This window comes from Lutra lutra, chromosome 12, assembly GCF_902655055.1.
Source record: "Lutra lutra chromosome 12, mLutLut1.2, whole genome shotgun sequence".
In the NCBI taxonomy this organism is placed as follows: domain Eukaryota; kingdom Metazoa; phylum Chordata; class Mammalia; order Carnivora; family Mustelidae; genus Lutra; species Lutra lutra.
In genome coordinates this window covers 67,002,801-67,030,579 of record NC_062289.1, presented here as the reverse complement: position 1 = coordinate 67,030,579, position 27,779 = coordinate 67,002,801, and the positions used below count along the sequence as shown (strand labels likewise).

General features: G+C 43.9%; 2 protein-coding genes and 1 gene segment (V, D, J or C); all 3 read left to right on the top strand.

The window, feature by feature from the left end:
• Positions 1–27,779, top strand: part of LOC125082616 (immunoglobulin lambda-1 light chain-like) — a 306,686-nt gene that overhangs the window by 242,226 nt on the left and 36,681 nt on the right. The window lies entirely within an intron of this gene.
• The window catches only part of LOC125082615 (immunoglobulin lambda-1 light chain-like), a 173,309-nt gene that overhangs the window by 118,102 nt on the left and 27,428 nt on the right, over positions 1–27,779 (top strand). The gene's annotated exons all lie outside the window — the stretch shown is intronic.
• Positions 1–27,779, top strand: part of LOC125082613 (immunoglobulin lambda-1 light chain-like) — a 301,131-nt gene that overhangs the window by 249,931 nt on the left and 23,421 nt on the right.

Sequence of the window (27,779 nt, the reverse complement as noted above, 5' to 3'; positions counted from 1 at the left end):
AGTTTGGGACAGAAGCCTTGCTGCCCAGCCCGGCCTCTCCCTCCCTCCCATCCTGTTCAAGTTCTGCCCCAAGAAGCCCAGGGTCTGAATCCAGCACACCTGGTCTCCACTCCTGGACTCAACCCACTTTCCTCTATTTTCCTGGGAAGATAGCCACTCTGGTCATCAACTTTACCTACTGTGAAATGGGGAAGCTTAGCTCATGTAAGAAATACTTATTTCACATTAAAAGATAAGAAAACATTAAAGAGTCTCTTTCATGAGAGTGACTCAGTGAGGTCTCAGTGAGTTAATCCTGGTGTCAGAGTCTCCTATCTGTGAGTGGGGGAATCCAAGGAAAAGTTTTCAGCTACACTGGGAACTTCTTCCTGTGCAGTTAGATGCAGGTATGAATGAGTAGTTTCCCAAGTTCACCAAACCAGAGACTAGGCTAGTTTACAAATACTCCCACACCAAATTCCAGAAGATGTAGTCTGGAATGAGGGAAAAGAGGTAAAAACAGCAGTGATAACAATAAAATTAAAGGTTCACCTGCTCAGCAGAATTTAGTACCAGAAGCATCACCTGTTGCTCTGATGACCCAAATGCATGGATAGGGATGCACGAAGCATCGATCCTGATTCCTAAATACATAGGAACCTGGTGGCTGTGGGACATCACACATGTTTGTCTGGGACTGACCCTTTTCGAATGCATTACACTGTAGCCTGCACTCTCCTTTTTGCAAGAAGATACCGAGAAATGCCAGGACATTTCAACCCTGGGACAAATACAGGAATCCCACCTGCCCTGCCTCCTGCACCTTGTATGGGACCTTCTCTGCTGGGCGGGCAGACCAGGGGGGCAGCTGCCTGTGGAAGCCTGGAAAGCCTGGTCCACAGCATTTCTCGGGTGACAGGTGCTATGTGGTGACCTGCAGGAGGGAAGCTCCTGGTCTGAGTCCTCCTCCACTATCAGGGGACTGAGGAGCCGCATCAGGAGCAGCAGAACAGAGGCTGGGGCTGCCCAGGGGGAGTCTCACAGGGACACTAGCCCTGGGGGTCAGCGGGTTGTCTAAGGTTCAGTCCTCAGAGACTATCGGGATAATCCATCCTAACTCCTCAGGCTGCAAGGACCATGTTCAGAGGGTCAAATACACAGTGTCACCAAGGACACTGACAAGAGTTCTGAAACAGTGAGCATTTCACCTGGGAAATTCAGGTCCCCTCTCTGTCCACCAGTATCCCCAGCGACTGACTCCCTTTTGTGCTGGGCACATCCAGAGACACCCCAATAACTCACTCTGCCTCTCCTTCCCCACCTCCACCCCAACTCAGACCTGAAGCTGCAACTCCTTTGTTCAAGAGCATCTCAGGGAGCAGGAGGCAGAGCACTTGGGGCCCCTGGTCCCTGGGATGCAGCCTCTTTGTGAGACTGTCTCCAGAGTGACATGATTCTCATGGCTGCAGGGACCATGGCTCAGGCCCTCGAACTCACAATATATGGGAACATGTAATCATGTGGATCCTCACAAGACCACAAACCTTGAAGTTGTTTCTCATGGTTTCAGGCCCTTTATACAGGTTTGCATGAAACACTGATGAAAAACTTAAAAGGAATGAAATAGTTGACAACGCCAATTGCTGGTCTGCTGTGGGATGGGAGTTGTCATAGAGACAACAGCACCATGTGTAAATAGAGTAGAAATCCTGATGAATCTCCAAAAGCAGGTGGTTGTTTAACAAGTAAGCACCTACTTACAAAATGATGAAAGAATCTCAAAATGAAAAAAAGGAAAAGAATCTCAAAATGAGAGAGCTTACTATTCTGTTGTCATGCCAAGGATGGGACCACAGAGTCTCTGGGGGATGCAGAGGGAACAAGAATCCAGGGAAGGAAAGTAATGAGGTCACAGGACCACCTTTCCCTGAATCAGGTGTTGTCTGCATCTCTTAGAGGGACCAGACCAGCCCCATGGCCAGGATTCTGGAAGACCCTTGGCCAGCCCCGGACAAACCCCAGGCAGAATTGGTAGGGTCAGTGGTTATGTTCAAACCACAGGAATGTGACTGTGATACCAAATTTGGAGACCAAGGCTCATTTTCTGACCTGAAAGCTGTTGGAGGAAGCTGCAAGATGCTTTCTTCCTCCTCAATCACCTGGTCTGAGCTCACAAGTGATTTGATTCCTGAAGAGGAGGAAATTTGCATAATTACTAACTTTCACAGACAAAGAGGCTTGGAAAGAAATAAGAGAGGCCAGGGTGAGCCTGGTCCAGCTGTGATTCTTAGAAGAGAGAGCACTGAGCATATCCACCACGGCCTGGACCCCTCTCTCACTCCTCGTTCTCACTCTCTGCACAGGTGCTCTCCCCAGTCCAGCCCACACTCTCAGCCCCACAGGACCTGAGCTGAGCCTGCCCCAAACCCTGAGCTCAGGCACAGCACAACCTCAGTATTGGGACCCTGGGATGAGCCCCTGGACCTCATTGCAACCTCTCCTCCTCTGTCTTTTCAGGCTCTGTGGTCTCCAGCGAGCTGACTCAGCCGCCCTTTGTGTCAGTGGCCCTGGGACAGACGGCTACAATCACCTGCACTGGAGAGGAACTGGACTATGATTATGTACCCTGGTACCAGCAGAAGCCAGGCCAAGCCCCTCTGATGGTCATTTATGCAGATAGTGAGCAGCCCTCTGGGATCCCAGAGTGATTCTCTGGCTCCAAGTCAGGGAACATGGCCACCCTGACCATCCGCGTGTCACAGGCCGAGGACGAGGCTGACTATTACTGTCAGTCCTATGAAAGCGGCAGTAATGCTCACAGTGACACAGGCAGATGGGGAAATGAAACACAAACCCCTTCCCTATATATGTCACCCTCTCCTCCAGTCCAGAAGACCTGTGCACAGAGCAGTGAGGTCTGGCCCAGGTCCCCAGGTCTGAGGTCCAGTCTGTCCCCTTCTCCCAGTCCTCCAGGCAGGCTGTGCAGGGTGAATCAGCAGGAGATTTGAAATCAGTTGTTAGAACTCTATTTCCTCTGGGACTGTGGGTGGAGGAAGGACTACACAGGTGAAAAGCAGAAATGGAAGACATTTTTTAAAGAACACTTCTTTTAAAACTTCCAAAATAATATGTCTGGAAATTTAAAAATACAGGGGACAGCCTGACAGCAGGTATGATGTTGCAAAAGAAGAGATTAGGAAACTTGATGTCATAGTGATGGAAAGTATTCAAAATGAAACACACAGTGAAATACCTAATAAAATTAATGAATGCTCAATGCCCAGAGGACACCTTCACACCACCCAGAGAGTGTGTAAGTGTAGGGACTTCAGGGAGGGAAGGTAAGGGACTGAGGGTGAAATTAAAAAATCTGTAAAGAGTACATTAAAAAGATTATCCACCATGACCAGGTGGGATTCATCCCTGGGTTGCAAGTGTGGTTCAACATTTACAAATCAATCAATGTGATAGAGCAAATCAATAAGAGAAGAGAGAAGAACCACATGGTCCTCTCAATTGATGCAGAAAAAGCATTTGACAAGATACAGCATCCGTTCCTGATAAAAATGCTTCAAAGTATAGGGATAGAGGGAACATTCCTCAACTTCATAAAATCTATGAAAAACCCACAGTGAATATCATCCTCAAGGGGAAAAAGCTCACAGCCCTTCCCTTTGAGATCAGGAACACAACAAGGATGCTCACTCACACCACTCTTGTTCAACATAGTACTAGAAGTCCTAGCAACAACAATCAGACAACAAAGAAAAATAAAAGGTATTCAAATTGGCAATGAAGAAGTCAAACTCTCTCTCCCTTCACCGATGACATGATACTTTACACAGAAAACCCAAAAGACTCCACCCCCAAACTACTAGAACTCATATAGCAATTTAGTAACGTGGCAGGGTACAAAGTCAATGTACAAAAATTAGTTGTTTTCTTATACACTAAAAATAAAAATACAGGAAGGGAAATTAGAGAATCAATTCCATATATTATAGCACCAAGAATCATAAAATACCTGGGAATAAACCTAACCAAAGAGGTAAAGGACCTGTACTCGAGGAACTACAGAACACTCATGAAAGAAATTGAAGAAGACACAAAAAGATGGAAGACAATTGCATGCTCATGGATCGGAAAAATAAACATTGTTAAAATGTCTATACTGCCTAGAGCAATCTATACTTTCAATGCCATTCTGATCAAAATTCCACCGGCATTTTTCAAAGAGCTGGAGCAAAAATCCTTAAATTTGTATGGAACCAGAGGAGACCCTGAATTGCTAAGGAAATGTTGAAAAAGAAACACAAAACTAGGGGTATCACCTTGCCTGATTTCAAGCTTTAACAAAGCTGTGATCACCAAGACAGTATGGTACTGGCATAGAAACAGACAGATTGTCCAGTGGAACAGAGTAGAGAGCCCAGATGTGAACCCTCAACTTTATGGTCAAATAATCTTTGACAAAGCAGGAAAAAATATACAGTGGAAAAAAAAACCAGTCTCTTCAATAAATGGTGCTGGGAAAATTGGACAGCTATGTGTAGAAGAATGAAACTCAACCATTCTCTTACACCATACACAAAGATAAACTCGAAATGGATAAAAGACCTCAATATGAGACAGGAATCCATCAGAATCCTAGAGGGGAACATAGGCAGTAACCTCTTTGACATCGGCCATAGCAACTTCTTTCAAGATATGTCTCCAAAGGCAAAGGAAACAAAAGAGAAAATGAACTTTTGGGACTTCATCAAGATCAAAAGCTTCTCTACAGCAAAGGAAACAGTCAACAACACAAAGAGGCAACCCACAGAAGGGGAGAAGATATTCACAAATGACAATAAAGACAAAGGGCTGATATCCAAGATCTATAAAGAACCCCTCAAACTCAACACACAAAAAACAGATAATCATGTCAAAAAATGGGCAGAAGACAGGAACAGACACTTCTCCAAAGAAGACATGCAAATGGCTATCAGACTCATGAAAAAATGTTCATCATCACTAGCCATCAGGGAGATTCAAATCAAAACCATATTGAGATACAACCTTACATCTAGTAGAAAGGCCAAAATTAACAAGACAGGAAACAACATGTGTTGGAGAGGATGTGGAGAAAGGGAAACCCTCTTACACTGTTGGTGGGAATGCAGGTTGGTGCAGCCACTTTGGAAAACAGTGTGGAGATTCCTTAAGAAGTTACATATAGAGCTACCCTATGACCCAGCAATTGCACTACTGGGTATTTACCCTAAAGATACAGAGGTAGTGAAAAGAAGGGCCATCTGTATCCCAGTGTTCATAGCAGCAATGGCCATAGTCACCAAACTGTGGAAAGAACCAAGATGCCCTTCAACGGACTAATGGATAAAGAAGATGTGGTCCATATATACTATGGAGTATTATACCTCCATCAGAAAGGATGAATATCCAACTCTTGTATCAACATGGACGGGACTGGAAGAGATTATGCTGAGTGAAATAAGTCAAGCAGAGAGAGTCAATTATCATATGGTTTTGCTTATCTGTGAGCATAAGGAATAACACGGAGGACATGGGGAGATGGAGAGGAGCAGTGAGCTGGGGGAAATTGGATGGAGAGATGAACCATGAGAGACTGTGGACTCTGGGAAACAAACTGAGGGTTTTGGAGGGGAGGTGGGTGGGAGGTTGGGTGAGCCTGATGGTGGATATTATGGAGGGCACGTATTGCATGGAGCACTGGGTGTGGTGCATAAACAATGAATTCTGGAACACTGAAAAGAAATTTTTACAAAAGTAAATAAATTTTTTTTTAATCTGTGAATAAATAATCTACAAGAAGCCTTCAAATTTGGAGAAACCCAGAAACCAATATATCCAAGAAGTTCAAAGAAACTCAGGCACAGGGAACATGAGAGACAGCACAGGACACATCGTATGAAATTGCTACAGATCAGTGATGCAGACACTCTCACAGCCAGAGAGGAGAGTCATGTTCCCTACAGAGAACCAGCATCGTGCTGGGAGCACATTTCTCATCATGAACCATGTATACTGGAAAACAGGGAGCAATGTCTTCAAAATACTAATAGGAAATATCTGTCATCTTTGGTCTTTACTGACAAGAAATGTCATTGAAAAGTGAAGACAAAATCAATGTTTCTCAGACAGCAAACCTTCCAGAACTGATCACCTGCAGACCCCCAGGACAAGTGACAGTGAAGGATGTCCCTCAGTCAGAAGGAAAGAGTGACATATGGAAATGTGAGTCTACACAAAGTATAATAAACTTGGGAGACCATAACTACATGGATAAACGTAAAACAAATTTTAGTGGTTAATGCCTGTAAGTACAATCAAGTGCTAAAAGCAAAAACAACAGCAACGTGTTTAATTTATAATGGAGAACCAGGTAAAACGTATGAAAATGAGAGCAGAAATAATGATGGAGTTGAAAGCAAGTTATGACGTCCTTATCCTGCATCTGAGTGATGTTGTGTCCCTGGAAGGAACTCTAATAAGGTAGGAGGTGAGGAATGCAAATCCAAAAGAAACCCACCATGGCCTGGACCCTCTCCTGCTTCCCTTCCTCACTTGGTTCCACCACCACATTTGCTCCACCACCAGGTTCTGACCCAGGTGCTCCTCATAGGCTCAGGCCCCAGAGGAACCTGAGCATGACCTTGAACCTGAAGTCAGCCTGGAGGGTGCTGCAGGTGTGGTACCCAGAGAAGGAGCCCCTGAGTCTCCTAAACCTGGAGGCCTTGTGTCCAGATTCTTTGACCCCAGTTTTGTGGCCAGGGGACCTCTGTCATTCCCTCCAATTTTGAGGACAGGGAGAAGCAAGCAACAGCAGATCCAGAAGGACACAGGCAGGGTCTTGAACAGCCAAACAGTGTCCAATGTCCCTACAAATCATCCATCTCTAACCTAGGACATGACCCTACTGACCCTCACCATGTGCAGGCTGAGGGGCTCCTTTATAGACCAGGCAGGATGGTCTGGCAGTGAGCTCAGGAACAGAAACCTTGCTGCCCAGGCTGCCCTCACCCTCCCTCCTGTCTTGCACAAGCTGTGCCCCCAAGGAGCCCGGGATCTGAATCCAGTACATCTGGACTCCGTCCTGGAATAGCCCCACTTTGCTCTGCTCTCCTGGGAACCTAGGCTCCCTGGACCTCAACTTTATGTGGTATGAAATGGGGAAGATTATACTGATGTTAGAAACACTTTGTTTCCAAATTCATTGATGTACAAACATCGACAGAGTCTTATGAATGAAACAAAGATTGTGGGGTCTCAGTGAGTGGGCACTGGGCTGGGAGTTCCTTGTTCATCCTCTGCAAAAATATGAGGAAAGGGGCTTAGCAAAAGTGTGATATGTATGACGTGAAATTGCACATCCTGGTCAGATTCCCAACTTCCCTGTTTCATCCAAATCACGGAAGAGGCTCCTGTACAAACCATCCTCCCCCAGACTGTTAGTGCTATGTGTTGTAATAGAAACAGCAGTGGCAGAGATGACAGAAATAGGCCAATAAAGATTTAGGTACATATGTGAAGGTTAGTGCTAGGAGGATCCTCTGTTGCACTGTGACCTAGCGACACTCACTCGGATGCAGGCAGCATTGGACTTGATTCCTAAGTGGAGAGAAAGGGATTCCAATGGGATCTCACAAAGGTTTCCTGGACTGTGATCCTTTCAAAATACACTGCAGTTTACCCTGCACCCAACAAGTTGCAACAGCCAGAGGGACAGGCTAGGACATATCAACCCCTGGAAAAGGGGAAGGAATCCCACTTGTGCTGTCTCCTGCACAGTGTATGTGACCTTCTGTGCTGTTCTGGGCAGGGCAATAGGGTCAGCTGCCTGTGGGACTTGGAAACCCTTGTCCACACCCCTATTCAGGTGACAGGCGCTCTTGGGAGAACTGCAAGAGGGAAGCTCCTGGTCTGAGTCCTCCTCCCCCAGCAGAGGGGCATCAGGAGCAGCAGGACAGAAGCTGGAGCTGCCCAGGGGGAGCCTCACAGGAATACCAGGTCTGGGGGTCATCAGGGGTCCAGGGTTCAGTCCTCAGAAGAAAGTAGTGATGATCCATCCTTATCTCCTCAGGTTCCAGGGACCATGATCTGAGGGCCTGACTCACACACTGTTACCCAGGACATTCAAAGGAGTCCTGACGGTGTATGAACTTCTCCTGGGAAATTCCAGTCATCTCACTCCACCTGAGGTCCCAGGGAGCTGCCGCTTCTGTACTGGGCACATCCAGAGACGCCCTGACCCCTCACACTCTGCTTCTGTTGCCCCACTCCAGGGGCAAGGGCTGTAGCTTCCTTGCTCACGAGTGTCTCGGGGCACAGGAGGTGGGGCATTGGAGCCCCTGGTCCCTGGAAGGAGGGTCTGCAGCCTTCTTGTGAGACTGTATCCAGAGTGAAGTGATTCCCACAGCCTCAGACCACATCTGCTGTCCTTGCTTCAGTGACAGAATCCAGTTCCCAGGAGGGACCACTGACTAACCAGTCTCCACAGCTCACACTGTGTACAAAGATGTGACCCTGGGGACTCTCACAGAGACACGGAGGTTGAAATGAGTCCCTCAGGGAAGGATGGTTTCTGGCCCTTATCACAAATTTACATGAGACATGGGTGAAAAAAAAATGAAAGGAATCAAAGTGTTGACAATGCCAGAAGCTGATTTCCTATGGGTTAGGGGGTGTCATAGAGACAGAAGCACCTCGTGGAAATAGACTAGAAGTTGTGATGAATTTCCAACAGCAGGTGATTATATAATACTAAATTCCCACATGCACCTTGATGGACAAGTGTCAGAATGAAAGAGTTTCCCATTCTGATGACATGCTGAGAATGGGACAAGAGTACAGCTGGGGGACACAGAGGGGACATGAAGCAGGAGGGATAAGTGATGAAGCCACAGAACTCTTTCCCTGAGCCAGGTGTTCTCTGTAGCTCTGCGAGGGCCCAACTCAGCCTCATGGCCAGTCTCCTGAAAGGCCTCCAGTGTTGACCCAGCTGCCCTGTGTTCAGTGACCCTGGGACAGATGGCCATTATCATCTGTCTGAGAGACAGTATAGAAATGTGCAGTGTGGAGGAGTCAAGATGGCGGAGAAGTAGCAGGCTGAGACTACTTCGGGTAGTGGGAGATCAGCTAAATAGCTTATCTAAAGATTGCAAACACCTACAAATCCAACGGGAGATTGAAGAGAAGAAGAACAGCAATTCCAGAAACAGAAAATCAACCACTTTCTGCAAGGTAGGACTGGCGGAGAAGTGAATCCAAAGCGACGGGAAGATAGACCGCGGGGGGAGGGGCCGGCTCCCGGCGAGCGGCGGAGCAACGGAGCAAAATCAGGACTTTTAAAAGTCTGTTCCGCTGAGGGACATCGCTCCAGAGGCTTCACTGGGGTGAAGCCCAGGCGGGGTAAGCGCGGCCTCAGGTCCCGCAGGGTCGCAGAAGGATCGGGGGTGTCTCAGTGTCGCAGAGCTTACCGGTATTAGAACGGGGAAGCCGGCTGCAGAGACAGAGCCAAGGAGTGACTCTCAGCTCAGGGTTGCCTTGAACCGGTCGCAGGCTCGGTCGGCTCGGAGCGCGGCCGGAGGCCAGGGTGACGGGAGTCATTTGGCGCTGTTCTCTGAGGACGCACTGAGGAGTGGGGCCCCGGGCTCTCGGCTCCTCCGGGCCGGAGACCGGGAGGCCGCCATCTTTATTCCCGTCCTCCGGACTCTACGGAAAGCGCTCAGGGAACAAAAGCTCCCGAAAGCGAACCCGAGCAGATGACTCAGCGCGGCCCCGGGTAAGGGCGGTGCAACTCCGCCTGGGGCAAAGACGCTTGAGAAACACTACAACGGGCCCCTCCCCCAGAAGATCTACGGGAAACCCAGCCAGGACCAAGTTCACCTACCAAGGAGAACGGCGGAATTCCAGAGGAGAAGAAAGCAAAGCACGGAACTCATGGCTTTCTCCCCATGATTTTTTAGCCTTGCAGTTAATTTAATTTTTTTTTCTTTTTCAATTTTTTTTTCTTTTTCTCTTCTTCTGCTAAATTTTTTTTAACTTTTACCGTTTTCTTTTTTTTAACGTTTTTTAAATAGTTTATCTAATATATATATATATTTTCCTCTTTTTATATTTTTTCTTTATCGGCTTTCTTTTTTTTAATAGTTTTTTTTCTTTCTTTCTTTCTGAACCCCTTTTTATCCCCTTTCTCCCCCCTCACAATTCAGGATCTCTTCTGATTTGGCTAAAGCATATTTTCCTGGGGTTGTTGCCACCCTTTTAGTATTTTACTTGCTCCTTCATAAACTCTTATCTGGACAAAATGACAAGGCGGAAAAATTCACAACAAAAAAAAGAACAAGAGGCAATACCAAAGGCTAGGGACCTAATCAATACAGACATTGGTAATATGTCAGATATAGAGTTCAGAATGATGATTCTCAAGGTTCTAGCCGGGCTTGAAAAAGGCATGGAAGATATTAAAGCAACCCTCTCAGGAGATATAAAAGCCCTTTCTGGAGAAATAAAAGAACTAAAATCTAACCAAGTTGAAATCAAAAAAGCTATTAATGAGGTGCAATCAAAAATGGAGGCTCTCACTGCTAGGATAAATGAGGCAGAAGAAAGAATTAGCGATATAGAAGACCAAATGACAGAGAATAAAGAAGCTGAGCAAAAGAGGGACAAACAGCTACTGGACCACGAGGGGAGAATTCGAGAGATAAGTGACACCATAAGACGAAACAACATTAGAATAATTGGGATTCCAGAAGAAGAGGAAACAGAGAGGGGAGCAGAAGGTATATTGGAGAGAATTATTGGAGAGAATTTCCCCAATATGGCAAAGGGAACAAGCATCAAAATCCAGGAGGTTCAGAGAACCCCCCTCAAAATCAATAAGAATAGGTCTACACCCCGTCACCTAATAGTAAAATTGACAAGTCTTAGTGACAAAGAAAAGATCCTGAAAGCAGCCCGGGAAAAGAAGTCTGTAACGTACAATGGTAAAAATATTAGATTGGCAGCAGACTTATCCACAGAGACCTGGCAGGCCAGAAAGAGCTGGCATGATATATTCAGAGTACTAAATGAGAAAAACGTGCAGCCAAGAATACTATATCCAGCTAGGCTATCATTGAAAATAGAAGGAGAGATTAAAAGCTTCCAGGACAAACAAAAACTGAAAGAATTTGCAAATACCAAACCAGCTCTACAGGAAATATTGAAAGGGGTCCTCTAAGCAAAGAGAGACCCTCAAAGTAGTAGATCAGAAAGAAACAGAGACAATATACAATAACAGTCACCTTACAGGCAATACAATGGCACTAAATTCATATCTCTCAATACTTACCCTGAATGTTAATGGGCTAAATGCCCCAATCAAAAGACACAGGGTATCAGAATGGATAAAAAAACAAAAACCATCTATATGTTGCCTACAAGAAACTCATCTTAAACCCGAAGACACCTCCAGGTTTAAAGTGAGGGGGTGGAAAAGAATTTACCATGCTAATGGACATCAGAAGAAAGCAGGAGTGGCAATCCTTATATCAGATCAATTAGATTTTAAGCCAAAGATTATAATAAGAGATGAGGAAGGACACTATATCATACTCAAAGGAACTGTCCAACAAGAAGATCTAACAATTTTAAATATCTATGCCCCTAACGTGGGAGCAGGCAACTATATAAACCAATTAATAACAAAATCAAAGAAACACATCGACAAGAATACAATAATAGTAGGGGATTTTAACACTCCCCTCACTGAAATGGACAGATCATCCAAGCAAAAGATCAACAAGGAAATCAAGGCCTTAAATGACACACTGGACCAGATGGACATCACAGATATATTCAGAACATTTCACCCCAAAGCAACAGAATACACATTCTTCTCTAGTGCACATGGAACATTCTCCAGAATAGATCACATCCTCGGTCCTAAATCAGGTCTCAACCGGTATCAAAAGATTGGGATCATTCCCTGCATATTTTCAGACCACAATGCTCTAAAGCTAGAACTCAATAACAAGAGGAAATTTGGAAAGAACCCAAATACATGGAGACTAAACAGCATCCTTCTAAAGAATGAATGGGTCAACCAGGAAATTAAAGAAGAATTGAAAAAATTTATGGAAACAAATGATAATGAAAACACAACGGTTCAGAATCTGTGGGACACAACAAAGGCAGTCCTGAGAGGAAAATATATAGCGGTACAAGCTTCGACAAAGCAGGAAAGAATGTCCACTGGAACAAAGACAGCCTCTTCAATAAATGGTGTTGGGAAAATTGGACAGCCACATGCAGAAAAATGAAATTGGATCATTTCCTTACACCACACACGAAAATAGACTCAAAATGGATGAAGGATCTCAATGTGAGAAAGGAATCCATCAAAATCCTGGAGGAGAACACAGGCAGCAACCTCTTCGACGTCAGCCGCAGCAACATCTTCCTAGGAACATCACCAAAGGCAAGGGAAGCAAGGGCAAAAATGAACTTTTGGGATTTTATCAAGATCAAAAGCTTTTGCACAGCAAAGGAAACAGTGAACAAAACCAAAAGACAACTGACAGAATGGGAGAAGATATTTGCAAATGACATATCAGATAAAGGGCTAGTGTCCAAAATCTATAAGGAACTTAGCAAACTCAACACCCAAAGAACAAATAATCCAATCAAGAAATGGGCAGAGGACATGAACAGACATTTCTGCAAAGAAGACATCCAGATGGCCAACAGACACATGAAAAAGTGCTCCATATCACTCGGCATCAGGGAAATACAAATCAAAACCACCATGAGATATCACCTCACACCAGTCAGAATGGCTAAAATTAACAAGTCAGGAAATGACAGATGTGGGCGAGGATGCGGAGAAAGGGGAACCCTCCTACACTGTTGGTGGGAATGCAAGCTGGTGCAACCACTCTGGAAAACAGCATGGAGGTTCCTCAAAATGTTGAAAATAGAACTACCCTATGACCCTGCAATTGCACTGCTGGGTATTTACCCTAAAGATACAAACGTAGTGATCCGAAGGGGCACGTGCACCCGAATGTTTATAGCAGCAATGTCTACAATAGCCAAACTATGGAAAGAACCTAGATGTCCATCTACAGACGAATGGATAAAGAAGATGTGGTATATATACACAATGGAATACTGTGCAGCCATCAAAAGAAATGAAATCTTGCCATTTGCGACGACGTGGATGGAACTAGAGGGTATCATGCTTAGCGAAATAAGTCAATCGGAGAAAGACAACTATCATATGATCTCCCTGATATGAGGGAGAGGAGATGCAACATGGGGGGTTGAGGGGGTAGGAGAAGAGTAAATGAAACAAGATGGGATTGGGAGGGAGACAAACCATAAGTGACTCTTAATCTCACAAAACAAACTGAGGGTTGATGGGGGGAGGGGGTTGGGAGAGGGGGTGGGGTTATGGATATCGGGGAGGGTATGTGCTATGGTGAGTGTTGTGAAGTGTGTAAACCTGGCGATTCGCAGACCTGTACCCCTGGGGATAAAAATATATGTTTATAAAGCTGTAAAAAAAAAAAAAAAGAAAGAAAGAAAGGATGAATCCCCAAGTTTTGTAGCAACATGGACGGGACTGAAAGAGATTATGCTGAGTGAAATAAGTCAAGCAGAGAGAGTCAATTATCATATGGTTTCACTTATTTGTGGAGCATAACAAATAGCATGGAGGACAAGGGGAGATGGAGAGGAGAAGGGAGTTGAGGGAAATTGGAAGGGGAGGTGAACCATGAGAGACTATGGACTCTGAAAAACGATCTGAGAATTTTGAAGGGGTGGGGGGTGGGAGGTTGGGGGCACCAGGTGGTGGGTATTGTAGAGGGCACGGATTGCATGGAGCACTGGGTGTGGTGCAAAAATAATGAATACTGTTATGCTGAAAAAAATAAAAAAATTAAAAAAAAAAAAGAAATGTGCAGTGTGCAGTGGTTTCAGCAGAAGCCAGGACAGGATGCTGGCTGGTCATATATGACAATAGCAAGCTTACTTCAAGGATTCTTGACTGGTTCTCCAGCTATAACTTGGAAGACATGGCCACCCTAAACACTAGTGTGATCAGGGCCAAGGATGAGGCTGACTACTACTGTCAGGTGTGGGACAGTGGTACTAATGCTCACAGTGACAGAAGACAAACAGGGATATGAGGCACAAACCTCTGCCCCATCTGTGTCACAATCTCCTTCAGCCTAGGATGACTGTTGACAAAGAAGAATAGGTCTGGCCCAGGGCCCCACATCTGAGATTCCCAGATCTGTCTCCCAATCCAGTCCTCCAGGCAGCCTCTGCACCATGTGGATCAGAGTGCATGTGCAGGAGACAGGATGCAGCTGTCATGTTTTCTTGGCTATGGTTTGTTTGGGGATGGAAGACCAGGCTGGGAGGACCAACAAAGAGACATCAATGGAGATGGAAGAAACTCAAAGTGACAAGTGGAAGTCTGACCTGTCAGTTGAATAAAATCAAAGAGACATCAATGGAGATGGAAGAAACTCAAAGTGACAAGGAGAAGTCTGACCTGTCAGTTGAATAAAATCATTGCTCTGTCTCTGGGTAGAAGCAGTTCTTCTTTAGAACTAAGACCTCTATGTCAGCAGAGTGTAGGGTCATGGTGACAGTCATAATTTTGCAGCAGGTCACTGGGAATATCAGTGAGTTAACTCCACCTCTAGATTCCTAGACACATGAATGCTGGGTATGGGAGAAATATCACTACAAATTGAAAACAGATGTAGTGCAAATATCACTTTTTAAAAAATGTTGTCCCTGCCCCACAAGGTGTTTTCCCATGTCTGGTACAGTAACTGGGTCTTCAAGAGGATATTAGTCTACTCATTCAAGCCGGCTTTTTCAGAATGGTGGGGAAGATGGTAAAGCCAGTGAATCCCATGTATATGGGCAAACTATACCTTGGACAGAAGCCTCCCTGAAACACTAGACAGTGGATTGATGTATCCTGAAAGTCCAAGAGTAATACTTTGAGAGGAAGCATTATAGTCAAAGGAAGAAAGTCATTATCTCAGTAAAGGTCCACTGCAGCAAGAACAGAGCAATCCCTACCAAGATAGAAGAGGTCTAATGTAATTAATCTGCCACCAGGCTCCTGGATGATTCCCTAAGGAGGGTCTCAGAATGGAAACTTCGGGATGGTCTCTGCTGTTGGCAAATTGGTCCTCACAAGCAGCCATAACCAGGTCAGCTTTAGTGGCTGGAAATCCACAGTGATTAGCCCATGAATAACCACCCACCTTGCAACATGGGCACTTTGCTATGGAGCCCACTGGACAAGTTCAAGAGTGGATAGACAAGAAGTCTGACCATTGTCCCCAGACACATCACATTATCCACCTGATTATTAACACCATTTCCTTTTGAGGACACATTATGGTAGAAATTTTCAGGGAACATAAATAGCATCCACATTCATGTTCATTTGTGGATTTCTACTCACATAACTCTTCTTCAAATGTCCTCACTAATTTTCTTATTATGTCCTTCCAAAATTTACCACCCAGCCAAATTATGAGTCAGAGCCCATAGGTTAGAATAAAGCCACTTCTGTCTTTCTCTCTGTCCAGGTGAAAAAAAAACTAATTACTCTGCTCAAATACTCCTGCACCCATATTATGCAGGGGTGTCCCAGATGCAGCTGCAGTAGAAATATTATTAACAGTCAGAGTTGCCTGCATATCATTAGGAACCTCTGTAAACCAGTCCTGTATTTTTATTCTCTATATCAGCTGGTCATTGGATTATCCCCATTGGGCCATAGCTGTGTGCAACAGACAAAAGATAATGGAGCAGGGGTTAGAGGTTATAGACATCTGGCCTCTTCCTCATGCAACTCACCTGTTCCTTTAGGACTTTTTGAAGCCTGATCTCAAATTTTTCTCCTCTGTTTAATGATAGACAGCTGCTATGAATGCCCTATTCCACGTTGTCGTTGCTCAGATGGCACCCAGTCCTTGCAGGCAGTCTGGTCACATGGTGATTTAGTAGCTAATAAGGAGCACACAATCCCTGCTAAGGTTCAGTAGCAAGTCAAAGTGTTTGCCAAAGGCAAATATTTCTATTTATACATATGCTTTAAAAATAGTAAGCTGGGCACCTGAGTGGCTCAGTTGGTTAAGCGACTGCCTTTGGCTCAGGTCATGATCCTGGAGTCCCAGGATCGAGTCCCACATCAGGCTCCCTGTTTGGCAGGGAGTCTGCTTCTCCAGCTGACCTCTCTTCTCTCATGCCCTCTCTCTCTCTCTCTCTTTCTCTCTCTCTCACTCTTAAATAAATAAATAAAATCTTTTTAAAAAATGGTAAGCTGCCCATCTATTTCACTTGTAGGAACTCCATAATTAACTAACTGATACCAACGCCCAGAGTCAACAGGGTCTGATGACTAATTTGGTCCTGCTATTCATTAGGGTAACAACACCCAGCTTATAATTTCTGATGAAATGAAACTACATGTCTCCTAACAACACAAAGACCCCATCAATAGCAACTTGCTACACAATTCAGATGTCAAAATCTCTAGAAAATACACATAAATATGTATACGTGCACACACAGACACAAATGTAACTACAAACACACACATACAGCAGACACAATTAGTATGTATGTGCACACATATGAATATACTTGTATATGTGTATGGGTATAAATATACAATATACAGGAGTGTGACAGGAATTTGATATCATACAGAACACCAATACACAGGTGAGCCACAGAGAAGCCACAGTGACTGTCAGCTACAAATGGGCTCCTGCTTTTTACTCAGTTTGCAGGGCAATTTACATAGCGCTCCTCTTGTGATTCATCTTCCCTGGAAACATACAACATACAAATGCTAACATGTTACAACTGCCCCTCAAATTTTTAACTTCAGAAAATGTCACCTTGGAACTCAGCTAGCTTTGAACCACAGACAACTAAGGTTCTCACTGTCCCCGAATCCTCACACAAACCAGCCTCTACTACACAGTGACTGACTCCAAACACACTTTTTAATCTTGTCCCTTCTTCCCATCCTGAAGGCAGCCCCACAGTCTTCTCTGAAGAAAGCCTTCCTACAGGCTCTCCCCACACATGACATGCTTGTCATTTTGTCTGATCTCACTTCATTCTCTGCACATCACCCAACACTGCACATATTCTTCTATAATTATTTTATTAATTATTAATTGACCATTTTATGTTTATTGTCATCCTAACTGGTCAGGAATATTGTAATGCAATACATGCACATCTCAACAAGAGGCATGAACATTCAGATGCTTATTTTTCTCCCACAGAAATAAGTCTGAAGTCAGATGGTGGTTCTCCAGGTACTCAACAGTCCTGTGAAGTCCCAAATCATCTCACTTTCCTCCCACCATCACTACTATGGAGGCTTAGCTTTGCCTTGTTTTTGACAGCAGACCTCAGGATGGCTGCTACATCTCCTGCTATCACACCTGAGTACAAGAGAAAGAGCACAGCATAAATCTAGTCTATTTCCTTCATTCACAAGAGCAAAAATCTCCAAAAAGATCCCCAGGCACATGACACATCCATGGCCTGCTTCGGGCCATGGATGGGGTCAATGTTGACCCAGTGGCACCTGAGAATAGTTATAGTGTGACTTCTAAAGGAATATAGAAGATAAGATGCAGATAGAAGGGGTTGGAGTCTATATGCTGTATCAGCAAAGCAAGTGTGTCCATTCTGCTGCCCTAGCCCCAAGATGGAAACTCTGACACCAGGACTATGTCTTATTTGCACTAATTTCCAGGATGGGATGTCTGCTTGATCAAAGTGGGTCTGAATAAATGCTTGTTAAGTGACTTTTCTCCTGTCTCTGACTTTGAAGCAATAGTCACCTCTGCCCTAGGTTGGTCCTGCATCAGCCACTGGCACCAGTAAGAGGCAGTTGGTGAGTCCTCTGTCCCCTAGGCCAAGCTCCATAACCACATGCGTGACCACCCACCACCCATATGACAGATGAGCCCTAAATTCCCTTCCTCTAAATGAGCCTGTTCATATTTTCATGGGTAATCTAATGAGCTCCCGTATGATCTTGAGGCTGGCAGGTACTACTTAGAGAAAAGCAATTCTGGGGAGGAGTAAGATGGTGGAGAAGTAGAAGACCTAAATTTCATCTGGTCCCAGGAATTCAGGTAGATAGTTATCAAACCATTCTGAACACCTACAAACTCAACAGGAGATTGAGGAAAAGAATAGCAGCAGTTCTAAGAAGAGAAAAGTGACCAATTTCTGGAAGTCAAATTCTATCTCCTCATTGTATTTAACCTTATTTTTTGTATGTATACAAGTTTTACTTTCTTTAAAATATGGGGAAGCAGAAAAAAAAAATTGGGGGAGGCAGTTTCCTCTAACAGACCAAAATACACTCAAAATCTAGTGTGTGGCTCTGTTCTATTCACCAGCCTAATAATATTCTTTTTTTTTTCCTTTCTTTTCCCCCCAGTTTTGGGTCTCTTCTGAATTGTTTAGTGTATATTTTTCTGGGGTCATTTTTACCCTTTTAGCATTTTGTTCCCTCATTCATCTATTCTCTGGGCAAAATGACAAAATGGAAAAACTCACCTCAAAAAAAAAAAAAGAAAGAAAGAAAGAACAAGAGGCAGTACCAACTGCCAGGGACCCAATCAATACAGCCATTAGTAAGATGTCAGAACTAGAATTCAGAATGACATTTATAAAGACAGTAGCTGGCTTTGAAAAAAGCAGAGAAGATAGTAGAGAATCCCTTTTTGGAGAAACAAAAGAATGAAAATCTAACCAAGTTGAAATCAAAAAGGCTATTAATGAGGTGCAATAAAAAATGGAGGCTCTAACTGCTAGGATAAGTGAGGCAGAAGAGGGAATTAGTGATATAGAAGACCAAGTGATGGGAAAAAAAGAAGCTGAGAAAAAGAGAGACAAACAACTACTGGATCACGAGGGGAGTATTCAAGAGAGAGAGATGACACCATAAGATGAAACAATATTAGAATAATTGGGATTCCAGAAAAAGAAGAAAGAGCGAGGGGGGCAGAAGGTATATTGGAGAAATTATTGTGGAGAACTTCCCTAATTTGGGGATGGAAACAGGAATCCAGGAAACACAGAGAACCCCCCCTCAAAATCAATAAAATGTCAACACCCCAACATCTTAATAGTAAAACTTACAAGTCTCAAAAACAAAAAGAAAATCCTGAAAGCAGTTCAGGACAAGAGGTCTGTAACCTACAATGGCAGAAACATTAGTTTGGCAGCAGATCTACCCACAGAGACTTGACAGGCCCGAAAGGACTGGCATGATATATTCAGAGCACTAAATGAGAAAAATATGCAACCAAGAATATTATATACAGCTCAGCTGTCATTGAAAATAGAAGGAGAAATAAAAAGCTTCCAAGACAACTAAAAGAATTTGCAAACACCAAATAAGCACTACAGGAAATATTGAAAGAGGTCCTATAAGCAAAAAGAGAGCCTAAAAGTAACATAGACCAGAAAGGAACAGAAACAATAATCAGGAACAATCACCATACAGGCAATAGAATGGCACTAAATTGATATCTTTCAATAGTTACCCTTAATGTAAATGGGCTAAATGCCCCCAATCAAAAGATACAGCGTATCAGATTGGATTTAAAAAAAAAATAAGACTCAACAATATGCTAAGAAACTCATTTTAGACCCAAAGACACCTCCAGATTTAAAGTGAGGGGGTGGAAAACGATTTACCATGCTAATGGACATCAAAAGAAAGCTGGAGTGGCAATCCTTATATCAGGTAAATTAGATTTTAAACCAAAGACTGTGATAAGAGATGAGGAAGGACACTATATCACTCTTAAAGGGTCTATCCAACAAGAAGATCTAACAATTTTAAATATATGCCCCTAACCTGGGAGCAGCCAATTATATAAGCCAATTAATAACAAAATCAAAGAAACACATTAATAATAGTACAATAATAGTAAGGAACTTTAACACCCCCATCACTGAAACGGACAGATCACCTAAGCAAAAGATCAACAAGGAAATAAAGTTCTTAAATGATATACTGGACAAGATGGACTTCATAGATACATTCAGAACATTCCATCCCAAAGCAATAGAATACACATTCTTCTCTAGCATGCATGGAACATTCTCCAGAATAGATCACATCCTAGGTCACAAATCAGGTCTCAACCAGTACCAAAAGACTGGGATCATTCCCTGCATACATTCAGACCACAGTGCTTTAAAACTAGAATTCAATCACAAGAGGAAACATGTAAAGAACTCAAATACATGGAGGCTAAAGAGCATCCTACTAAAGAATGAATGGGTCAACCAGGAAATTAAAGAATTTTTTAAAATTCATGGAAACAAGTGAAAATGAAAACACAACTGTTCAAAATCATTGAGATGCAGCAAAGGCAGTCCTAAGAGAAAAGTATATAGCGATACAAGCCTTTCTCAAGAAACAAGAAAGGTCTCAAATACACAACCTAACCTTATTTCTAAGGAGCTAGAGAAAGAACAGCAAAGGAAGCCTAAACCCAGAAGGAGAAGAGAAATAATAAAGATCGGATGAGAAATCAACGAAATAGAAACCAAAAGAACAGTAGAACAAATCAACAAAACTAGGAGCTGGTTCTTTGAAGGAATTAATAAGATTGATAAACTCCTGGCCAGATGTATGAAAAAGAAAAGAGAAAGGATCCAAATAAATAGAAGTATGAGTGAAAGAGGAGAGACCACAACCAACACCAAAGAAATACAAGCAATTATAAGAACATATTATGAGCAACTACATGCCAGTAAATTAGACAATCTGGAAGAAATGGATGCATTCCTAGAGATTTATAAACTACCAAAACTGAGCCAAGAAGAAATAGAAAACCTGGACAGACCAATAACCAGTAAGGAAATTGAAGCAGTTATCAAAAATCTCCCAATAAACAAGAGCCCAGAACCAGACGGCTTTCCAGGGAAATTCTACAAAACATTTGAAGAACTAATACCTATTCTCCTGAAACTGTTCCCAAAAAATAGAAATGGAAGGAAAACTTCCAAACTCATTTTATGAGGCCAGCATCACCTTGATTCCAAAATCAGACAAAGACCACATCAAAAAGGAGAATTATAGACCAATATCCCTGATGAACATGGATGCAAAAATTCTCACCAAAATAATAGCCAATAGGATCCAACAGTACATTAGAAGGATTATTCACCACGGCAAAGTGGGATTTATTCCTGGGCTGCAAGATTGGTTCAACATCAGCAAATCAATCAATGTGATACGATACATTAATAAAAGAAAGAACGAGAACCACATGATACTCTCAATTGATGCAGAAAAAGCATTTGACAAAGTACAGCATCCTTTCTTGATTAAAATTTTCACAGTGAAGGGATACAGGGTGCATACCTCAATATCATAAAAGCCATCTATGAAAAACCCACAGCAAATATCATTCTCAATGGGGAAGAACTGAGAGCTTTTCCCCCAAGGTCAGGAACATGGCAAGGATGTCCGCTATCACCACTACTGTTCAACATAGTACTAGAAGTCCTAGCCTCAGTAATCAGAAAACAAAAAGAAATAAAAGGCATCTGAATCAGCAAAGAAGTCAAACTCTCACTTTTTGCACATGATATGATACTTTATGTGGAAAACCCAAGAGACCCCACCCCAAAACTGCTAGAACTCTTATAGGAATTCGGTAAAGTGTGAGGATATAAAATCAATTCATAGACATCAGTTGCATTTCTATACCAACAACAAGATAAAAGAAAGAGCAATTAAGTAGTCAATTCCATTTACAATTGCACTCAAAACCATAAGATATACCTAGGAATAAATCTAACCAAAGAAACAAAGAATCTGTACTCAGAAAACCATAGAATACTCATGAAAGAAATTTAGGAAGACACAAAGAAATGGAAAAATCATAGACTGGAAGAACAAATATTGTGAAAATGTCTATGCTATCTAGAGCAATCTACACATTTAATGCAATTCCTATCAAAATACCATCAACTTTTTTCAAAGAAATGGAAAAATCCCTAAATTTGCATGGAACCAGAAAAGATCCTGAATAAGTTAAGGAATGTTGAAAAGAACACCAAAGCTGGTAGCATCACAATTCCAGACTTCAAGCTCTATTACAAAGCTGTAATCATCAAGACAGTATGGTACTGGCACAAAAACAGACACGTAGTTTAGTGGAAAGAATAGAAAGCCCAGAAATTGACCCTCAACTCTATGGTCAACTAATCTTCAACAAAGCAGGAAAGAATGTCCAATGAGGGGGTGCCTGGGTGGCTCAGTGGGTTAAGCCTCTGCCTTCGGCTCAGGTCATGGTCTCAGGGTCCTGGGATCGAGCCCCGCATCGGGCTCCCTGCTCAGCAGGGAGCCTGCTTCCTCCACTCTCTCTGCCTTTCTCTGCCTACTTGTGATCTCTGTCAAATAAATAAATAAATAAAAATCTTTAAAAAAAAAAAAAAAGAAGAAGAAGAAGAATGTCCAATGAAAAAAAAGAGAGTCTCTTCCACAAATGGTCTTGGGAAAATTGAACAGTCACATGGAAATGAAACTGGGCCATTTCCTTATAACACACACAAAAAATAGACTTAAATTGGATGAAAGACCTAAATGTGAGACAGGAATATATCAAAATCCTTGAGTAGAACATAGGTAGCAACCTCTTCAACCTCAGCCGCAACAGTTTCTTCCTAGAAACATCCCCAAAGGCAAGGGAAGAAAGGGGGAAATGAACTATTGGGACTTCATTAGGATAAAAAGCTTTTGCACAGCAAAGGAAACAGTCAACAAAACCAAAAGACAACCAACAGAATGGGAGAAGATATTTGCAAATGACATATCAGATAAAGGGCTAGTATACAAAATCTATACAGAATTTGTCAAACTCAATACCCAAAGAAAAAATAATCCAATCAAGAAATGGGCAGAAGACATGAACAGACATTTCTACAAAGAAGACATCCAAATAGCAAACAGACATGGTAAAGTGCTCAACATCACTCAGCCTCAGGGAAATACAAATCAAAACTTCAATGAGATACCACTTCACACCAGTCAGAATGGCTAAAATTAACACCTCAGGAAAAGACAGATGTTGACAAGGATGCGGAAAAAGAGGAACCCTCCTACGCTGTTGGTGGGAATGCAAGATGGTGCAGCCACTCTGGAAAACAGTATGGAGGTTCCTCAAAAAGTGGAAAATAGGGGCGCCTGGGTGGCTCCGTGGGTTAAGCCTCTGCCTTTGGCTCAGGTCATAATCTCAGGGTCCTGGGATTGAGCCCCACATCAGGCTCTCTCCTCAGCAGGGAGCCTGGTTCCCCCTCTCTTTCTGCCTGCCTCTCTGCCTACTTGTGATCTCTCTCTCTCTCTCTCAAATAAATAAATAAAATCTTTTTTTAAAAGTTGAAAATAGAGCTACCCTACCACCCAGCAATTCCACTACTGGATATTTAACCCAAAGATACAAATGTAGAGATCTAAAGGGGCATGTGTACCCTAATGTTTATAGTCGCAGTGTCCACAATAACCAAACTATGGAAAGATCCTAGATGTCCATCAACAGATGAATGGATAAAGAAGATGTGGTATATGGAATATTATGCAGCCCTCAAAAATGAAATCTTACCATTTACAGCAATGTGGATGGAACTAGAGGGTATTAAGTTGAGTGAAATAAGTCAATCAGAGAAAAACAGTTATCATATGATCTCACTGATATGAGTAATTTGAGAAATAAGACAGTGTATCATAGGAAAAAATGAAGCGAGATGGAGCCAGAGAGGGAGACAAACCATAAGAGTCTCTTAATCTCAGGAAACAAAACTGAGGGTTGCTGGAGGGGAGGGGGTTGGGAGGGATAGGGTGGCTGGATGATGGACACTGGGGAGGGTATGTGCTATGGTGAGCCCTGTGAATTCTGTAAGACTGATGAATCACAGACCTGTACCCCTAAAACAAATAATACATTATATGTTAAGGAAAAAAGGGAGGGAGGGAAGGAAGGAGGGAGAGAGGGAGGGAGGGAGGAAGAGGGAAAGAAAAGCGATGCCTCACATGGAGCCAAAGGTCCATGGATCAGGGACTCAAAATCGGAGCAATGGATTCAGAATCTCCACCTGGAGGAAGGTCTTCCCTGCACCTCCAGTCACCTACGTGGAGTGGCCTCCGGGGAACAGTAGAGATCACTTGGCAAAGTCTCCTGAACATAGGGTATGTCTGGGCATCAGGGATTCTAGTTGGGAGGGAGGGTTTGTCACCACCACCTGAGACCTAAAGGAAAAGTTATAGAGTTTCTATAGTGTCATCTTTACCATCGACATGAAATTCTAACTCCATCTCGCTCAAATCTGTGTCTTCTAGAATTTGCCTGTCTCTTGCACAGGTCCAATACTTCATGCCTCTCCAAACCAGCCCATTTCTGCTAAAACCCAGTCACTGTCAAACCGCGCTCAAACACTGCATCTATCCCAGGAACTGAGTGCACACTGGGGAGACTGAGCTACAGTATCTATGACCTGCCCTAGGAGCTCTCCCTGAGGACATCACCTACAGCACCTCAACAACTCCTGCAAATATCCATGTGTGCTTAGCAAGTGAAGAATTCTCTTCGTTTCACGGTCACAAACAGGGATCTGGGCAGAAACTGGAGCAAGGAGAGGACATTTCAGAAACAACTATGGGGCAAGTTGATAGAGTAGAACCCCCTGGGCTGATGGGAGGTCTTCAGGGTCCACCCTTACCCCTCTGTGTCCCTTGGGGATGACCCTTCTCTGAAGCCACAGAGCTCCTCAGCAGAGCCCCTAAGCCCCAAATGATTTGCATAACCTGCAGGTGTTACCAGCAAGGGGATAAGAGAGGACTGGGGAAGAATGTTCCAGCCTAGGGTCTCAGGGAGCAAACTGGGGCACCTTCATCTGCCTGTGTCACTGTGAGCACCATGGCCTGGACCCCTCTTCTCCTGGATTCCTGGCTCACTGCACAGGTGCTGAGCCCAGGCTCAGACCCACCCAGACGCACAGAACTGTCATAAGCCTGGCCCTGACGTGGAGCTCAGCAGAGCACTGCCTATGGGGGCAGGATGCTTAGGACCCAGCTGCAAGATGAAGGGCTAGAGGGCTCTGTGTGAGCCCTAAGGGGCTGCACCTGCCCAGGGAAAGAGGGTCAGGGTTCTTGTTTGTTCAAAAGCTCTACCCACCATCGAGGCACAGGGTTCCCAGGGCCTGAGACATATGACAGAGGTGTCCTGTATGCCCAGAGTATCCCTAAACTCCAATCTAGGTAAGGAGGAATGGGCTTGCTAATGATAAAACCCAAATTTGAAAGCCTCCCTCTCCTTTTCTCTCTTGCAGGTTCTCTGGCTGCCTATGTACTGGCCCAGGTTCAGTGTCAGTGAACCTGGGACAGACGGCCAGCATCACCTGTGGGGGAGACAACATTGGAAGTACATATGTTTCCTGGCACCAACAGAAGCCAGGCCAGGCCCCCGTGACAATCATCTATACTGATAGCAGCTGGCCCTCAGGGGTCCCTGACAGGTTCTCTGGCTCCATTTCAGGGAACACAGCCACACTGACCATCAGTGGGGCCCGGGCTGAGGACGAGGCTGACTATTATTTTCTTTTTCTTTTTTTTCTTTTTAATTTTTTTATTTTTTCAGCATAACAGTATTCATTATTTTTGCACCACACCCAGTGCTCCATGCAATCCGTGCCCTCTACAATACCCACCACCTGGTGCCCCCAACCTCCCACCCCCCACCCCTTCAAAATTCTCAGATCGTTTTTCAGAGTCCATTGACTATTATTTTCTATCATATAAGGGTGGTAGCAGTAATGCTCACAGTGACACAGGCAGATGGGGAAGTGAGACACAAATTCCTTCCCCATCTGTGTCACCCTCTCCCCCAGCCCTAGGAGGACTGTACACAAAACATGAGCAGCTCTGACCCAGGTACACCCATGTGTGATCCCCAGTGTTCCCTCTCCCCACTGACCTCCAGACAGACTCTGCACAGGAAGGGTCAGGGATGCATTGAGGGCTGACAGAACTAGGCTGCCCTGCTTGTCTGTCCTGGGTATAAATCAGGGACAGAGGGCCTGGGTAGGTGGAAAAACAGAGATTTTCATCTCCTATTGTGGTCATTGGGAAATATTTTTACCTAACTGCCCAATATTTGAACCCAGAGATTCCCAGCTCAGTTGAGCTCTTGAAACCCTGGTCCATGGCAGCTGGAATTCTGAGAGGATCAGACAAGGGCGTTGGACACTGTGAGGTCACCTACATCCCCTCTTCTGAGATCACTCACCCACCTACCCCTGCAGGAGGCCCTGACAATTCACAGGGGAGTTCCTCACAGGAAAGTGCTGTGCTTCAAAAATCTGCCTCCCCAGTTTTCTGCCCCTTTTCAGAGATGTTCAGTTTAATGATGGCCTCAGTTCAAGATCCCAAGGGCCTTCCCAGGTTCAGATGTCCTGAAGTTCCCAGCTTTAGAGCTCCCTGCAGGAGGGAGACTCCCCTGATGGCTCACTGTGGGTCCCTTCTCCTTCTGCCCAGGCTGACTTCCCCAGCTCCTTCCAGATTTACTGCACATGCATTTTGCGATCTCAGAGTCTGCTTCCAGGAACCCAATGCAGGAAGGCAGGCATCCCAGACAGGATCCTCCAGGACCTAAGGAGGCTACTATATACAAAGCTGGTGTTTCTTTCCCAAATCACCAATTTGCTTGTCCTAGACAGATCAGATTGTTTCTTGTGTTTTTATACAATGGAAAAAGATTCAGACACACTGTGTGCTCTGGGTCTTGAAAGGCAGTTGGAGAGTCACCTCTATCTTGATGCTGAATGGAGGATGATGATGCAGTTGCTGCTGCTGACAGAGTGGCCTGAAGAAACACAACCACGGGAGTGAGACCCAAAATGGGTCTTTCCTCACTTCTACCCCCAAATCTGTGCAAGAATCTCTCTTTAACCCCACCTTACCCAGAAATATAGACAGACAATAGTTCTGTGAAACACAGCTCAACTTATCAATAGTAACACTTAATAAGACACCACAGTCGACCCCTCATTCACATAAAATCTAACAAGATCCCCACAGACCATAGTCTCCAAATAAAGAGAATGTTGGCAGCCATCCTTCCACCTGATATGATAGAACTATCCCGTGAACAATTACAAACATGCTCACCTTTTCCCCACAAGAGGACATAAAATAAATTTTGTCTGTTAGTGATCTTTATTTTTGTCCCAGCTTAACTGAGACATAATGTTAACTACTGTTAACACATATGATGTTAGTTGATAATGGGATCAGACAGGAGAACAAAACTGAAACAAATTATGACTATATATCCAAACGTATTCATGTCAACATAAGGAAGAAACACTTGTTACTTCCTGCTCATTTCTCCTACTACCCGGTGGTCACTGCAGTGTCTAGAATTACCTTCTTCACTGCCTACTCCATAGTCTCCTTCCCTCCGCAAATACCTGAGCTAGTCATGATCCCCCCCACCGTTGGGATGACCAAACTTTCATTCTGGAAGATGGGTCTATTATCAGACCTGCTGCATTGGATTGTGGTGAATTGATGACTGTAATCACAGTCGCAGGTATCTTAGGGGATCTCCTGAGTCCATATACTCCTGTTTACCCCAGTTGTGTTATAGACACACAATTGCCCCCAAGACAGTCATTATGAAACACCCTAGACAATGCCT